Raw genomic sequence first — 17,537 nt, 5'->3', positions numbered from 1 at the left:
CACAGAGATCCGCCTGCCTCTGCCTCCCGATTGCTGGGATTAAAGGCGTGCGCCACCATCGCCTGGCTACCTGAAGGTTCTTAACATTATATTAATTTATGAGTAGAATCATTTTTAGCAAAAATAAGTGGGCAAATGGAATGAAAATTTTTATGTAGAAGTTTTCATGTTATTGCAGAATGAAGATTCTAAGAACGAACTAAACTTCTGCTGTTTCAATTTTTTATTGTTACTGTTTTTTTTTTAATTCTTTTTATTTTTTGAGACAGGGTTTCTCCGTAGCTTTTCGGTTCCTGTCCTGGAACTAGCTCTTGTAGACCAGGCTGGCCTCGAACTCACAGAGATCCGCCTGCCTCTGCCTCCCGAGTGCTGGGATTAAAGGTGTGCGCCACCACCGCCCGGCTTGTTACTGGTTTTATAATGCTCCAAGTCCATCCCTAGTTTGTATTGAACTCACAGCACCTTCTAATCCCATAGGGAAGGAGGAGGTGACTGGAGCTGTTTCCTCTATCATAAAAGAGGGAAATAGGAAAATTCTACCACTCTTAAGACCTGACAGTTTGCCTAGTGAGCATCCATCCTACTGGAGGGAAGGGAGACACTCCTTAAGGTATTAGCTGGTTTGAGGTCTGAATGAGTGTGTTTAGCCTACAGAATGTTACAAGGCTTTATTGAGTTCATTCTCAGCCGGAGAGTTGCTAAACGAAAGCTCTGTCCCACCTCTGTGAAATCATCTACAGAAAAGGACTGGTTTGTCTTTACTTTTGCTGCTCATTGCCCCAGGTGGGTCATTTAAGCTCTTTTCAATGTTGTACTTCCTTCAAAGATGGAAAGCTTAACCATAGGCAGAACCATTGAAGAGGCTTGGTACCTCCATCAGGAGCATGCCACACACACTCTGATCTTAGAGATGCTGTTACATCAGTAGAACTTACCTGAAACCCAGACACAATGTCATCATAAGCAGTGTACCCTATAGGAAAAAAGGGGATGGGGTAACTAAGTCAGGGAACTAAAACAAAATACATGCAGTACAATAAAAATTCCTCTTCGTTTTTAGGAAAAAAAAAACTGTCAAATTTATTGACAATACATGAATGTTGTTCAGAAACTCTAGGGGATATGAGGACAGGTAACATGACCACTATGAGACAAGAATGTCAGTCAAGCAGTGGTGGCGTAACATCTTTAATCCCAGCACTCCTGAGTCAGAGGCAGGTGGATCTCTGTGAATTTGAGACCAGCCTAGTCTACAGAGTGAGTTCCAGGACAGCTAGGGCTCTTACACAGAGAAACCCTGTCTCAAAAAAAAAAAAAAAAAAAAAAAAAAAAAAAAAAAAAAAAAAAAAAAAAAAAAAAAAAAAAAAATAAAAAAAAAAACAAAACAAAACAAAAAAAAAGTACTCATTGCTCTTGAGGGGAATTGGGTTTGGCTCCCTGTTGGGGAATATTATACTAAGGTTGTTACTTTTGTTTATGTTGCATTTGTTTAACTCTGTGAAGCTGTGACACTGTACCTGTCTAGAACACCTGATGGTCTACTAAAGAGCTGACTGGCCAATAGTGAGACAGGAGAGAGGAATAGGCGGGAATGGCAGGCAGAAAGAATAGAGAGAAGGAAAAATCTGGAAGGAAGAGAAGGGGCCAGCCATCCAGCTACACAGTAGTCCACAGAGTAAGATTTACAGAAGAAAGAGAATGGGAAAAGCCCAGAGGCCAAAGGTAGACAGGATAATGTAAGTTAAGAAATGCTGGCAAGAAACAAGCCAAGCTAAGACCGGGCATTTCTAACCTCTGTGTTATTTATTTCGGAGCTGGGTGACAGGCCCCCATAAGAGCCAAAAGACTGAAAAAATGTCATAGCCCTACAGTTCCCAGCACCCACATGGTAGTTCACAACTCCCTGTAACTCCAGAGTAGCCAACACCATCATCTGACCACCTTGGACATCAGGCACATACATGATATCCATCTGTACATGAAGGCAAACACTCATAAAAATTACATCCTTAAACTATCCAAAAGGGAATCATATTTTGGATGAAATGAAAGCCCCCCCCCCCCCCCGATAAAGAGGCTTTGGAAGGAATTGAACTACTGTAAAATTTCTTAAAAGTGGACTCATCTGTCTCTGGATCATCCTGCATCACACTCAGTTCTGTCCGTTTGAAACTGTGAGTGGTTGGGGCTAGAGAGATGGCTCAGAGGTTAAGAGCACTGGCTGTTGTTCCAGAGGTCCTGAGTTCAATTCCCAGCAACCACATGGTGGTTGATTTGGTGTCTTCCTCTGGCATGCAGGTGTACATACAAGCAGAACACTGTATACATAATTAATTAATTACTTAATTAATTAATTAATTAAAGAAAGAGACTGTGAGTGGACATAGATACGTTGAAGGACTGAAAGCTCCTAATGGCAGCGTATAGGCTATTCATCCTGCGGTGGCAAACTCTTACACTTCGACTGGCTTACATTAGGACTGTGGGTCATTTTCTGGTTTGTTTGTTTTTTTTTTTTTAACCTTAAATATGGTTGCTTTTGCCTTCTTAATAACAAGCCTCAGCTGTCATTTGCTTTTCACTGGCAAGATCCCAAATAAGAAATAGTATATGCTGGTGAGCTGCCCGTCACCTTGACAGAAACCAGAGTCCTCCAAGAAGACAGAACTTCAGCTGAAGAATCGCCTTCATCATACCGGTCTGTGGGCATGTCTGTGGGGCATTTTCTTGAGTGGTGGTTGATGTGGAAGTGTCCAGCGTACTGTGGGTGATGTCACCCCAAGGCAGGTGGACTTGAGTTGTATAAGAAAGAAAGCTGAGCAAGCGAGGGAGAGCACAGCAGTAAGCAGCGTTCTTCTGCGGTCTCTACTTCAGTTCCTGCCTCCAGCTTCCTGCTTGAGTGCCTTCCCTGGCTTCTTTAAATGACGAACGGTGAGGTAGAAGGGTAAGCCAAATAAACCCCAGGTTACTTTTAATCAGTGTTTTATCCCAGGAACAGAAATCAGACTAATCCAGGATATTAAAATACACTGTTGGGTTGGGTGGTGGTGGTGCATGCCTTTAAATACACACACACACACACACACACACACACACACACACATACACACCACATATTAGCATTATATATTTATATATTATATATATAAATTGTATATACTGTTTGCCTTGGGCCTTCAAAACATCTCCGGCTGTCTTTAGTAAGATGTTACCCACAGACTTAAGAGCTCTGAAACTGAGCTGGGTGATGGTGGTGCACCCCTTTAGTCCTAACTTTCAGGAGGCAGAAGCAGGCGGATCTTTGAGTTCAAGGCCAGCCTGGTCTACATAGTAAGTTCCAGGACAGCCAGGGCAACACAGAGAAATCCTGTCTCAGAGGAAACAAAAAGAGCTCTGAGACTGGAAGGAGTCTTGCTGCAGTGTGTTGCTGATTAACTGATCACAAGCTCCAATGTTGAAAAATGTCTACTTGACATATTTAACACCGCTTCAATGCTAAATCACCTGGCATGTGCTGGATCCAAAGAGTCATCCCACAGAGAGTTGGCATTTGTAAGCAGAGCTGATCACCTCAGCTCTCAAAGAGAAGGGAGCTTAGTTTCCAACCAGAAATGACTGATGGTGCCATTACAAGTTCCGCAAGGAGGAGGCGTCTGAGAGAAGCTCTAGGCTTGATTCGGCTCGGCCAAACTTGGGTTCCTAACTTTGGAATAATAGTAAAATCTCTGCAAAACCCTGAAAACGCTATCATAGCCCATATTTGGGTTCTAGAATGCCAGAGGGCATTTGAGAGTACTAAAGAAACACTACCAGCCTTGGACTTATCTAACCCTTAAGAGCCCTTCAAGGTATAGATTTAGAGGTGCGGATTCAGATGTTTGGAGAGCCAGTCCCCTTAACTGATGCCTGATTTCTCTGAACAATTGGAACAGACATCCAAAGGATGGACATTCTGCCTTCAGGTGGTTGCAACCACTTGCGATAAAAACAAGAGGGCAAGACGTTGATTGGGGGAGCATCTATTATGATATTTATACTTCTTCAAGTACTGACATTATGCAAACAGAAAAGAGGATCCTGGTTAAGAGTGGGGTGAACGGGAAATATCAGACAGTTTCACCTGGCACTCTGAATCTAGGTCCCTTACTCCCAATAGTGGAGGCTGATTTTAACTTGGAAGACAATTGTTTAGAAATTCTCCATGCAATTTGTTCCAGAAGATGAGATTTGTTGGATCCGGTGCTGATGGCTCATAACTGGGACCTGCTTGCTGGGAGCGGCTTCATGGAAGAAGAGGCTATTGAGCTGGGTATACAAGAGAATAGGGCTTCATCATTATGGATAAAGTAACAAGCCCGTGCCCTCCCAAGTGACTGATGCCTTTGCACAAAAGGCTGAGAATTATGTTTGGTCGCTAGGATTTTATAACTGTTGCAAGGAAAACAAATATGTACTATTCCAAAATACACCTTCATGATAGATCATTGACATATAGACATTTGGAAAGAGATACAGGAAAGAAAGATGTCAATCACCTGATGGAAATACTGGTTCTGCGTATACCTTAGCAGTCCAACTAGCTACTATAACTGTCCATGGCACCAAAAGTCTGACTCTCCTAGACTGAAGGACATCAAAGAACATAACATACAGAGCCACAAAACAGTCTGCAAGCAAGTCACTTAGATATGTGCCTAAATTGACACCTCATCTCCCAGAGCTTGGTGACAAATGAGCCAGACAATGGGGCTTCGTCATTACGGAACCTTAATGACCACAGGATGGTTTTACTGTTTGAAGCCCTGGTACACTAGTGAGTCGGGCAATGATGGTGCACACCTTTAATCCCAGCACTCAGGAAGCAGAGGCAGATGGATCTCTGTGAGTTCGAGGCCAGCCTGGTCTACAAAGCAAGTTCTGGGACAGCCCTGTCTTTAAAAAAAAAAAAAAAAAGACACTCATGAAAGGACACATGCAAGAGGAATGCAGTATAAGAGGAAACATACATTCAAAAACTGCCAGGTAGACTTCACTCGGATGCTTAAATAAACAAATGATTTTAAGTTTTTATTAGTATTTGTGGATAATTGTGTTCAAGCTGGGTAGACACCCTACTTAGTGGCAGCTCCTGGGGTCTAATGTGCACCTACTAGACTTTCTGGGTTTTGTGTCTTGGCACAAGCGGTGGACAGGAACATGTGGCTAGTGGCAGAAGTAGAGGACATTTGGCTCGATGTCTACTTACTCTACTACTGTCTACTTCTTCTGCTACTAAATAGAGGCAGGTAGGGTAGCACACGCCTTTAATTCTAGCACTCAAGAGGGTACAGCACAAAAAGGCCATGAGTTCAAGGCTAGGCTGAGCTACGTAATATTTCCAAGGCAGCCAGAGATTTATAGACCAGAGGTGGGGAAGGGCTTAAGTCAGAGGTCTTGGTGTGTAGCTGAGGCTGGCCTTACCTACTGTCTGTCCTCTCAAGCTAGACACCAGATAACACAAAGGCCGGAAGTGGTATTCCAGTAAAACAATGGGTGTGGAGACTGAAACTCAAAATTTGGATTGCTTTCAGGTATTACACATCTCTTTTGTTTTATACCATTTAAAATATTAAACTGCTGTTACCCTGTGAGCACTTGGCCCTCGGGCTATGGTGCCCATCATTTTAATCTATGCTCAGTGGATAGCAGGCTTTTTCAGGGCAGATTGCTTACAACTGTGGTTCCAACAGCAGCAACGAAGCTCCCCAGGCTAACCCCCATGTGCAAGTGTCTTCTCCCTGTGGTCACGTGTGCACATCTGTATCAGCTTTCTCTTCATGTAGGGACGGCAGTTACATTGGACTAGAGTCTAGCCCACTGACCATGGTGTTAGGGATTTTTCCTAACGTGAGCTCCCTGCCGACGCAAAATTCCCAATCAAGCCAAATCAAAACAAGCCAAAACATTAAGAAATATCCAGGTGTAATGGGAGTTCTGCACTCTTGGGTGACCCCAAGGGGAAACCTGGAAGCCAAGGGAACGCGACCACCAGAAAGGGACCACGTGTTCTTCTTTTGGGGGCTTATTTAAATACCCTGGGGAAAAGTGGTCCTGAACCCACCCCCAGGGAGGGGTCAGGACCTGGCCTGCTGGGATTTGGAGTCCAGACCAGGCCTGGGGGCTGGGATAGATGTGAGGGGCTGGGACCTAAGCTCCCAACTTGACACACGGTTTTATGTTAATTGCCTAATTATCTCTTTGAAGACCCCCACCTTCAAATACAGTCACCTTCTTAGGTACAGAGTTAGGATTTCAACATACATACTTGGGAGGAAAACACCTCAGGCCATAACAGGCCATCCAGGATGCATTCTGCCCATATTGGCACACACACACACACACACACACACACACACACACACACACAAAACCCTCTGAAAATCAGACTGACAAAGTGGCCAAGCCACTGGTGTTTTCCCTCTGTCCACCATGCTCATGAGAGACACCTGTCCTTAGAAGAGACTTTTCAACCTTATCTTGCTTTCTGTGGTTTCTTTCCCACAGGAGAAGGCTGATCATGGAGGGCTACAGCCTCCTTTACTGCAGTGCAGGTGGAATCCAGCCCAGTGCTTGAACTGCAGCCCAAACACCCTGCTTCATTAAGCAGCCCGCATTACTCATCTGCCTTTGACTGCAGTGTTGTTGACCTCAAATGGCCTGGCAGCAACATCATCAGCACGTCTCCACCCGGGGCATCCTCACAAGAGCCAGCTCCTCTGCCCCAAGCCTTTTTAGCCCTTGCAGGGAGGGTCCTGTCTCAGTTTAAAATGAGCCTCCGCAGAGAAGCCGCTTTTTGACTAACGAAGAAACCCCATCATTGCATATTATGATCAAGATAGTTAAGAGTTACTTTCTTCTCGTATACATATTTCCAGTCTCACCACTAGGCTACAGATACCTTGAAGAGCACACCCTAAGAACACTTAGAATCATCAGTAATGTGTCCTGAGAAGTGCGTGTGTGTGTGCGTGCCTAAACAAATACTCATGTATACAAAATTTTTAAAATTAAAGAATTCATACATTGTGGCACTTATAACCATCTGATTTTGACAAAGATACCAAAACATACACTGGAGAAAAGACAGCTTTTTCAATGTAAGAGCTGAAACTCTTAATGCTTCTTCAATGTAAGAGCTGAAACTCTTAATGAAAGAGGTAAACTGTATAGTTTATTATTTGCTCTTCTCTCTCTCCAACATGTTCCTTGCTCTTAGCTTTTTTTTACAAGTTTATTTGAATACATTCTTTGCAGGTTCTTAGTTCACTTTTCAATTTTTCATATGGCTACTGCCCTGATTTTCCATGTTTTCTAGATATGCCTTAAAATTTATCCCATTTCAACAGTCACTAAGACTTTTGTTCTTTTGTGTACCATTTGTTGTTGTTTATAGATTTTGGTAGAGTCTTCTGACTCAATACTCTAGGCTAGCTTTGAATTTTCAGTGATTCTTCTGCTTCATCATCTTGAGTGCCTGGATTACAGTAAGTCATCTTATCCCAATTGTCTTTAATGTTTTGTTTAATTGTAGTACCACTACCAGAAATATAGAAATATATATGTGTGTGTGTGTGTGTGTGTGTGTGTGTGTGTATGCACATGAGAGTACTGGCAGAAGCCAGAAAGGGGCATTAGATACCCTGAAACTGGAATCACAGGTGGTTATGAGCTAAGACTTTGGTCCTCTGCCAGGGCAGCAAGTACTCTTAACCACTAAGCCATCTCTAATTCAATTGCTCTGGGTTGGGGGCAGGGGCCTGTTTTATGTTAGAGTCTCACTGGTTGGCCTGTACCTCACAATGTAGACTAGGCTGGCCTTGAACTCATAGAGATCTGCCTGCCTTGCCTCCTGAGGGCTGGGATTAAAGCTGTGCATCTGCCACTACACCTAGCTTCATTTTCCTTATTGGACGGGGAAAGTTTATATTCCACAGAATCTGGTGAATGACTGCTTTAAAAAAGGATATATGTTAGCTGAGCATTGTTGTGTAGACTATAATTTAAAAAAAAAAAAAACCAAAGACTGATGCAGGAGGATCTCAGAGTAGACCCTAGCCTGAGTTACATAGGGAGAGGCTGTCTCAAAAACAAAACAAAACAAAAAAGCTACAAACACATAGATGTGCATATGTGACAAGTGTTTGGGTAAAAAATATCCTTTTATCCATATTTTACTAAAATTATTATTATCAATAATTGATTTTAAGCCACACCTGGTATTGAACACCTTTAATCCCAGTACTCTAGAGGCAGAGGCAGGCAGATCTCTGTGAGTTTGAGGCCAGTCTGATCTACATAGCAAGTACCAGGCAAACTAGGGCTACATAGTCTACCTTGCTTTAAACAAAGTATAGTAAATATAGACAGGTTACTCATTATTCAAATATCATGCTGACTTGTTCATCATAACCCCATGTTTCTATTATTGTAGGCCTTACTTCAAGGCAAATAGGTTCACATGAAGCCTCAAAGTCTCCATTGATAAGTATCTGAACAGATTATTTATTTTCTTATAGGGTTTTTTTTTTGTCTTGTTTTGGGTTTTTGTTTTTTGTTTTGTTTTTGACACAGGGTCTCACGTATCCCAGTCTGGATTTAAAGTTGTTCTCTAAGCAAGGATGACCTTGAATTCTTCCTGATTCTCCTGCCTCCACTTCTCCAGCGTTGGGATTGTAGGAAGGGACCATCATTCACTGTGTACACAGTGATGAGGTTGGAGCAGGACTCCAACACTTGGGCAAGTACTCTACCAGCCAAGCTGTATGTCCAGCTCATTACCCAAGCTAACTAGATTTTATCTTAAAGATTCCCTGAGCATCTCTATATGGTCAACCCTGTCTCAGCCAGCTGAGGTGAGTATCCCTGAGAATCATAATATGGAAAATTCACAGAGAAGTAAGGATAAGGACAATTTTTATTTTTAGAGACGTGGCAGAGGTAGCTCAGCTGAAAGAACAGTAGACCGCAGATCTAAAAATGTGGGTTGTGGGTGTAGCTTCAGTGCAACACTACTTACCTACGTTGCTTGAGGCCTTGAGTTTAATCCCTAGCACCACAAAAGAAGAAACACCATGAATATTGTGAAATACTATTTTAAGATATGTTATACTCATTTATGCTGTGGAAAATTTCTTTAATGATGCAAAGATGTGTTGCATTCTTTTATGTTGTACGTCTTTAACTCGGTGAAGCTGTGCTATGTTGCCTGTCTAAAACACCTGGTTGGTCTAATAACGAGCTGAATGGGCAATGGCTAGGCAGGAGAAAGGATAGGTGGGGCTGGCAGGCAGAGAGAATAAATAGGAGGAGAAATCCAGGGGAGAGAGGGAGGAATAGGAGAACGAGAGGACTCCGGGGGACAGCCACCCAGCTACACAGCAAGCCATAGAGTAGGAAGTAAAGAAAGGTATATTGAATAGAAAAATATAAAAGTTCAGAGGCAAAAGGGAGATAGGACAATGTAAGAAAAGCTGGCAAGGTAGCCGAGCGGTGGTGGCGCACACCTTTAATTCTAGCACTTGGGAGGCAGAGGTAGGAGGAACTCTGTGAGTTCGAGGCCAGCCTCGTCTACAAGAAAAGCTGGCAAGAAACAAGCCAAGCTAAGGCCAGCATTCATGAGAAAGAATAAATCTTGTATTTATTTGGGAGGTGTGTGGTGGGCCCCCAAAAGAGCAGATAGTAAAAAATAAAACAACCACCAACAATGAAGTATCAAAGGAACACAGATAATTTAACCACTGGAGTTTGGAGAATCTGTGAGGAGTTCTAGAGGTGATCCTCATGCTGGATCTTGCATGCTAGGCCAACATAGATGAGGAGGGGAAAGCAACTTGAAGCAGAACCAAATGCATGGCTTGGAGAGATGGCTCAGTCATTAAGAGCACTGCCTGGTCTGTACAGCTGACCAGTGGGGCTGTTTTACTCTCTGAAGTCAGGCAAGCTTTATCTATTAAAATACAAATGAAATATCACCACAGGGGTGGGGTTGGGAGAAGCCCAGGAAGCAGGTTGAGAGCAAGAAATAAGGACTTTTATAGGCTCGGCTAGGGAGTGCGGAAACTCACCAGGTGAGTTTCACCAAGTGAAAGGCTTATGGTGATTACAGGAAGAGAAGCATACTCCCAACTGCTTGTAGGGCCAGTATGCTGTGTGGCTGTGGGAGAGTCTGGCTCTAAGTCGAACCCATAACTAGTAATCGGTAATGACTGTGTGTACATATACAGCAGAGCACACAGACCAAGAAACCTTTACCAGGTGAATCTGCAGGGCTCCCCAGCCAGTGAGAGTGGAGAAGAGAAAGCAGATAAGGAGCATTAGGGCCTTGGCTCCGGGGAATCTAGCGGATAGTAATAACCCTGCTATCTTCATGGCATGCACATGAAGGGGCAGAAGGAAAGAAAGTAAGACAGCCAGGCCAGCTGAGGGCATGGCTCAACTACAAGACAGGGCAGGGCAGCAGGGCTGGTGGAGGCTGCAGGAAAGCCGGTGTTTCCCCATGACCCTGCGGTCCTGGCATCCACTCATCCATTGCAAGTCAAAGGTAACATGAGGTTCCGCGTCACTGCAGTTAGAACAGCCGTTGTGAAAATACTGATACACTTACACATGGAGATGGAGACAAGGGAACCGAGCTTTAGACTCTGTTGGAAACGATACAAATTATCAAGGACACCCTGGAAAACAATGTGGGCTCCCCAAAAAATTAAAATCAGAATGTCCTTGTGATCTGACTCTACCACGCCTGAGTTTATCCCTGAAGGAGCTGAAATTGGTGTGTGTGAGAGATGTTGGTCTGCTGTGCAGACTTTTATTGGGTGCTTGGTTACAGTCTCAGAGGGGTAATCCATGATCATCATGGCAAGGAGCATGTCAGCAGGCAGGCAGGCATAACCAATATGAACTTTGATTCTTCTCCCCTGCAGACTTTTTTTTTTTGTTTACTTCATGGAAAGTTAATCACTACTCCTTGAAAATAAAAATTAACTCAAGACAAACCGAGTGTAATTTTGCCAACATTATATCTTTAAATTAAAAAAAATGTTTCATATGTGTATGAGTGTTTTGTCTACATGTATATTTGTGCAACTCTTTCATGCAGTGCCTTGGAGACCAGAAGAGGGTATGGGAACCCCTAGAACTGGAGTTACAGATAGTTGTGAGCTACCATATGGGTGCTTGGAATTGGACCCAAGTCCTCTGAAAAAGCAGCCAGTGTTCTTAACTTCTGAACCATTTCTCATTCCCCAACACTATGTTCTTTTGCTTGTTATTTTGTTTTTGTTTTTTTTTTGAGACAAGGTCCCTCTGCATAGCCCTGGCTGTATTGAAACTCACTATGTAAACCAGGCTGACCTCACAGGTATGGCGCTCAGTCTGCTGAGTCCTGGGATTTAAAGGCATATGCTCACCAAACCCAGTGTCCTGGCTAGTTTTTGTTTGTTGTGTTTTTTTTTTTTTTGCAACAATGTCTTTTATTAGGCACAGGATTTGAAATGACCTCTTCAGTTTCTCCATACACATGTAAAACTATGTGTACCATTTAGCATACTGAAGCATGCCAACTGAGTCACTACCTAGAGAAGGGAAAATTATCCCCAACCTGCTTAGCCAGGAGGGCAATTCATCTGCCGACCCCCAAGAACGTGGAGATGAATATGGTAGACAGACTGTCCCCCGTCTGCACCTTCATTCACCACCATCCAGTAGCCCTGATTCAGGCCCAGATCTGCAGCACATTTCTTTTTTTTATTTATTTTTTTAATATATATGAATGACTATAGACTCATTATCCTTTGCTTTACATCTACTATCCACTTGTGAGTGGGTACATACCATGTTCATCTTTCTAGGTCTGGGTTACCTCACTCAGGATGGATTTTTCTAGTTCCATCCATTTGCATGTAAATTTCAAGATGCCATTGGTTTTTTTTACCGCTGTGTAGTACTCCATTGTGTAAATGTATGCAGCACATTGCTGTGTGAGATCCTTGTGCTCCTTCAGCCAATAGCCTTTAAGATACCAGCCCACTTGGCCATAGTCTCTTATACTGTAAATGCAGCTGTAAAGTGTGCACTCACTCTCTTGTTTTAGGCTCTCACTTCCAGCTGCTAGGCTCTGTTCCTGTTCCCTGTTCATGCAGAGGATTGCAATTTAAGACAGTGATCTGTAAGTCTTCCCTATATAAGTAACACTTTATTATATGTAATTCTGAACTAGTGTGGGATTATTTTGTATCTTCAGCCATCATCTGGCCCCCCATTGTGGGGCCCAGTTCATACTTTTTGGATCAGTCCACCAGCCATGTGGCACATTGGGTACTGACTCTCCCACCCACGGCTTTAGCTGACTCTCAGATGCAGCAGGCTGCTGCTCAATGTTCCCTGGCTCATGACCTACACGCCAGCCCACACACTGCTGCCCGCGATCCGTGCAGTGCACACAGTCCACAACTCACACTGATGTAAAACTTTGGGATTTCTCTTTATCTTGGGCCCCAACTCTTGGAATCATTTGACTGCCTTAGTAACTGTTCTTAATTTGTTAAACAAAGCATATTTTTCAGTATATAAGTAAGTAACATGTGCTGTTCACTACTGCTAGTGTCTCTTGGCCACATGGCTGCAACTGCGACACCTGCTGGCCAGTAACGATGATTACACCTACTCGAATTCATTGGAATTTATGAAAGGTAAGATCTGAAAAACTACAAAAAATGACTGATAACATCCAGGAGTTCAATAATTATTTTGCTTATATTATGGAAGGCATAGTGTAAGACTTACACTATTTTCCTTCCTATTATTTGATTCTAGGTATTAACTTTGTTTTCAATATTATCTCATTGAAAATGGTTCAATACTATGGAGAGGAATAGCATCACTTTGATAAAATTTTCTGGAAGAATTTGTGCTGTTGAATCTAACTGTAAGAATCTGTTGAAAAGTTATATATCCAAGGATGAGACATTATCTCTACTGGACAAGTTTCATATCTTAGAACAGAACACTGGACCGGGGATTCAGACTTTAAAAAAAGACGGTAGTAAAAAGATTTTAAAAACTTAAGGAATTTATTGAAATTGATGAGCAGGGACATAAGGTACAAGGACAGCATTTAATCTCATCAGTACATGCCAGACCCCTGGATGACTTACACAGAGTTTCAACTGCATATCCAGTAATTTCCTCAGAAAGACCATCTGGCACAAAGTGCTCTAAGGTAGTCAAAGAATATGCATGGGGACCAACTTTGAATATGTATGAACAATCTAAAAGAAATAAAACAAGCAATAGTTTCTTATGACCTACATTCACCATTTGTCAGGGAAATGGTGAAAACATGGTCTTCAAGCACTAAGGCAACCCCACACAATGGGTTTCAATTAATCTCCGATGTCCTAGAAAATGGACTTCAGATGCTTTGGAAGTGTTAATTTTTTGGAGAAATTAATAGCAATTATCCCAGGAGTGATAGACTTAACCTTATAAAGAGAACTACTTGAATTCTTCCCTGATTGTACATGATGCATCAATAACTGGAGTCCATACATTTTATACTGGTGCAAATAAATCAGGGAAGGCAGGTTACAAATCAGAATAATTAAGTAAGGTGGAACAAAGCCCTTATAATTCTGTCTAAAAGGCAGAATTATATGCTATTGTCATGGTACTAAGGGATTTTAAAGAACCTCTCAATATAGTTACTGATTCACAATATGTGGAAAGTGTTGTCTTGCATATTGAAACCACTGAATTTATACCAGATGATACAGAATTGACTTCATTATTCATACAGTTTCAAGACATAATCAGGAATAGGCTTTGCCCCATATACATAACACACATCTGATCCCAAATGGGTCTGCCAGGTCCTCTAGCACAAGGTAATACAGAAATTGATCAATTATTGATTGGAAGTGTGCTGAAGGCACATCATGTCAATAGCAAAGGTTTAAAGAAAGAATTTTCTATTACATGGCAACAAGCTAAGGAGATTATAAAGAGATGCCCTACTTGCCCTTTCTTTAGCCAAATATCATTACCAGCAGGGAGTAACCCAAAGGGTATTCAAAGGAATGAGATCTGGCTGATGGATATGTTTCACTTTACAGAATTTGGAAAATTAAAATATGTACACCACACCATTGATAGTTTTTTAAGAAAGAGATGAAGACAAGGCACAATATTTTACATGTGAACGCTCTGTCATCATGTATCCCTGACAAACCATCTCTCCAGCCCACACCATTGATACTTATTCAGGTTTTCAATGGGCAACTGCTTTGAGCTCAGAAAAGGCCGATTCGGTAATCATGCATTTATTAGAAGTTGTGGCCATCATGGGTATACCTGCACAAATAAAGAGAGACAATGGTCCAGCATATGTGTCTAAGAAAATGAAAACAGTTTTTTGCTTATTATAATATAAAGCATATTACAGGTATACCAAACAACCTTACAGATCAGACAGTTGTAGAAAGATCAAATAAAACTATAAAGAATATGCTGAAAAAACAGAAAGGGATGGAAAATACCTCCAGAAATAAATTGCATAATGCTTTATTAACCTTGAATTTCTTAATGCTAATGAGAAAGGAACAACAGCAGCAGAAAGACATTGGATAATTGAAAAAAAAACTTCTGAATTAAATCAGCCAGTGTATTTCAGGATGTGCTGACCTCACAATGGGAACCAGGAGATGTGCTATGTCGGAGAAGGGGTTTTGCTCTTGTTTCCACAGGAGAAAAAAAGCTATGGATACCATCAAGATTGATAAAGATTCACTTTGAAAAAGAGACACCTCTTGAGAAAGAGAAATGATTGCTCATCCACAGAGGTGACAATCATACAGGTGGTAAGAAAACCTCATAAGGGTTGGGGCAGAGTTCTGTTCTTGTCCTTGAAGGAAAATATTCATCTTCAAAGACTGGAGAGATCTTGGACATCTAGATGCCTAAAGATAAAAAGATATCGATCCAGAAAAAATCAACAAAGAGAAATCTGCCTTATGGTGCTGTATTATCTGCATGGTAAAATTAGGTTATTTGGATACATATCCATCTCTCCTTAAAAATAAGAGCTAGCTTTGGAGTTGGGTAATGGCTATCCTTCTCTAAATCCAAGCATGTTGTTAAAAGTAAAATTCAGAATTTCTGTCTCATATCAGGAGCCATCTGGTAAGGGACAGAAAGAAGATAGATTTTTAAAGGAAATATTTAATATTTTTCCATGCCCATTTTGTTTATATCATATCTTTCATTCAATATATGTTTATATAAATAATGCTTAAGTATGCCGCAATGAACAGTAGATTTTTTACAGTAATCTTTGAAGCTTCCAGGAGGAAGATGGGGCCCCACAACAATGACTCCATCTGGTTGATATGATGTCATGATGCTGATAGTGCTACTATGAGACTGGTTTTGGGGTACCAGCTTTAGAAATGGTGCACCTTCTTATAACATTCTGGCCAAAACTCCAAATAAGAACTTCAAAACAAACAAACAAACAAAAAGACCCTATTGACTACTCAGAGACCATTTGTAATTATACAAAACAGCAGTCTTAAGACTTAACCATCATTTAACTTTTATAGGATCCCATAGAAAAAAACATTGCCTGCATGACAGCAGGAAGCAATTCTAGAAAGTGACATCCCCTCTCTCAACAAAATTTGTCCTCATGGTTAAAGATACCATTTAGGGGCTGATTATTATTTGCATAGGGATGGGGGTTGAGGTGGAAATTGTGTAGGCCTAGAAATAAAAAAAAAAGGAAGATTGAACGGGATAATAGGTAATTTAGTGTGAACTTATTCACACTAATAATAGTAATAATAGTGAGTAATAGAGTGAATACTTGTGAACTATTATTTATGGACAATTACACTGGAATAGTTTCTTGTATATTGATACAAGTTCAAATTATATTTGTTATTTCTGTTTACAATATTTGTATACCTATGCAAAGTTATTTTGTCATATTGTATGCATGCATGTTTCTACCTCTGTTTAAGACATTTTGTATATTGATACAATTTTAGGATATATTTATCATATTGCATTATATATTTCTACCTCTGATTAAAATATTTATACATATATGGACAGGCGTTTTTGTCTACAAGAACTAATTTGGCATACTGTTGGATATGACTCCGAAGTGTTTAGCCATGCCCATTCCAACTTCCTTTGTCTGTGTTTATAAAGAAGTGTTGGATGGATTAGGCCATGTGGTGGTTTGCATGAGAATAGCCTCTGTAAGCTTATATGTTTGAATGCTTGGTCCCCAGTTTGCAAAACTTGTCTGAAAAAGGTTAGGTGGTTTGGCCTTGTTGGAGGTTGTGTGTCCTTGTTGAAGGAGGCACGTCACTGGGGAGTGGGGCTTTGAGGTTTCAAAAGCCCAGTTAGCCCATTCACTCTGTCTCTGCTTGCATCTCAAGATGTAGGTTCTCAGCTACTGCTCCAGTGCCATGCCTTCCTGCCTGCTGCCACGCTCCCCAACATGATGGCCATGGACCAAACCTCTGAAACTGTAAGCAAACCTCCAATTAAACTCTTCTTTGAGCTGCCTTGGTTGTGGTGTCTCTCCACAGCTATAGAAAAGTAATTAGGACAGGCCAAATAATTTTTGGTTAGATCCTGTCATTTTCAGAACAGAACCTTAAATTACTCCCTCTGGACACATAAAGGACGTAAATTATTTAGTAGCTCACCATTTCTATCCTTACATGTTGGCCAGTGGTGTTGATTTTGAGCTCTCTGCCGTGGCGCAGCTGTCGATAGCCTAACGATGAGAAGTGTTTGTGAGGACTGTAAAAGATGTCATACCAAATTTCTGTGGCTACAAGTCAGAGATGCTAGATAGGTTGTTCCATGCAACTACCCACCCATCCAGTCCCCAGTAGGCATTGTTAACCAGTCACAGAACTTTTTCCTTCGGAGACGAGACTCACCGAGTTTCACGGCACGATTTACACAGGCAGCTACTGCAAGCAGATCAAAGTTGAAATGTGAACTGAAACCTACTTGCCATCCTAAGGGACAGTAATTTAATGCTACCATGAACTGTGTACTCTACTTAATTGGGCGGGAACATTCGGACAGTACATAGAGTTGACTTCATGTAGTGTGCTTTGTGAGTGTAACAATGGTATACTTGGAAGAAACCCATGTGCAGATCTTTGCAGAGTCAGCTCTGGCCTTCCGCTCTGGGTTCCAGAGATCAACCCTGTGTCTTCGGGTTTGCACAGCAAGCCACTTTCCTCACTGGGCCACCATGCCAGGCTTGAGACTCTTTTTTTTTTTTTTTAAATTTATTTATTATGTATACAATATTCTGTATGTCTGCAGGCCAGAAGAGGGCACCAGACCTCATTACAGATGGTTGTGAGCCACCATGTGGTTGCTGGGAATTGAACTCAGGACCTTTGGAAGAGCAGGCAATGCTCTTAACCACTGAGCCATCTCTCCAGCCCTTGAGACTCTTTAAGATACAT

General features: G+C 41.7%; 1 protein-coding gene across 1 annotated transcript in view; it reads left to right on the top strand.

Annotated features, from left to right (window-relative positions):
• Ca5b (carbonic anhydrase 5B) overlaps positions 1 to 17,537 on the top strand; it is a 102,084-nt gene that overhangs the window by 31,181 nt on the left and 53,366 nt on the right. The window contains exons 6-8 of the mRNA XM_050160656.1: positions 12,131 to 12,205; positions 12,641 to 12,728; positions 16,482 to 16,573. The gene's annotated coding sequence lies outside the window, so the exon portion shown is untranslated. The remainder of the gene's footprint in view (positions 1 to 12,130; positions 12,206 to 12,640; positions 12,729 to 16,481; positions 16,574 to 17,537) is intronic.

The sequence above is a fragment of the Alexandromys fortis genome, unplaced genomic scaffold, assembly GCF_014885135.2.
Source record: "Alexandromys fortis isolate MF-2015 unplaced genomic scaffold, M_Fortis_MF-2015_v1.1 scaffold_120, whole genome shotgun sequence".
NCBI classification, from domain to species: Eukaryota; Metazoa; Chordata; class Mammalia; order Rodentia; family Cricetidae; genus Alexandromys; species Alexandromys fortis.
The sequence above is the reverse complement of the archived record's forward strand: the minus strand, read 5'-3'. Positions and strand labels throughout refer to the sequence as shown.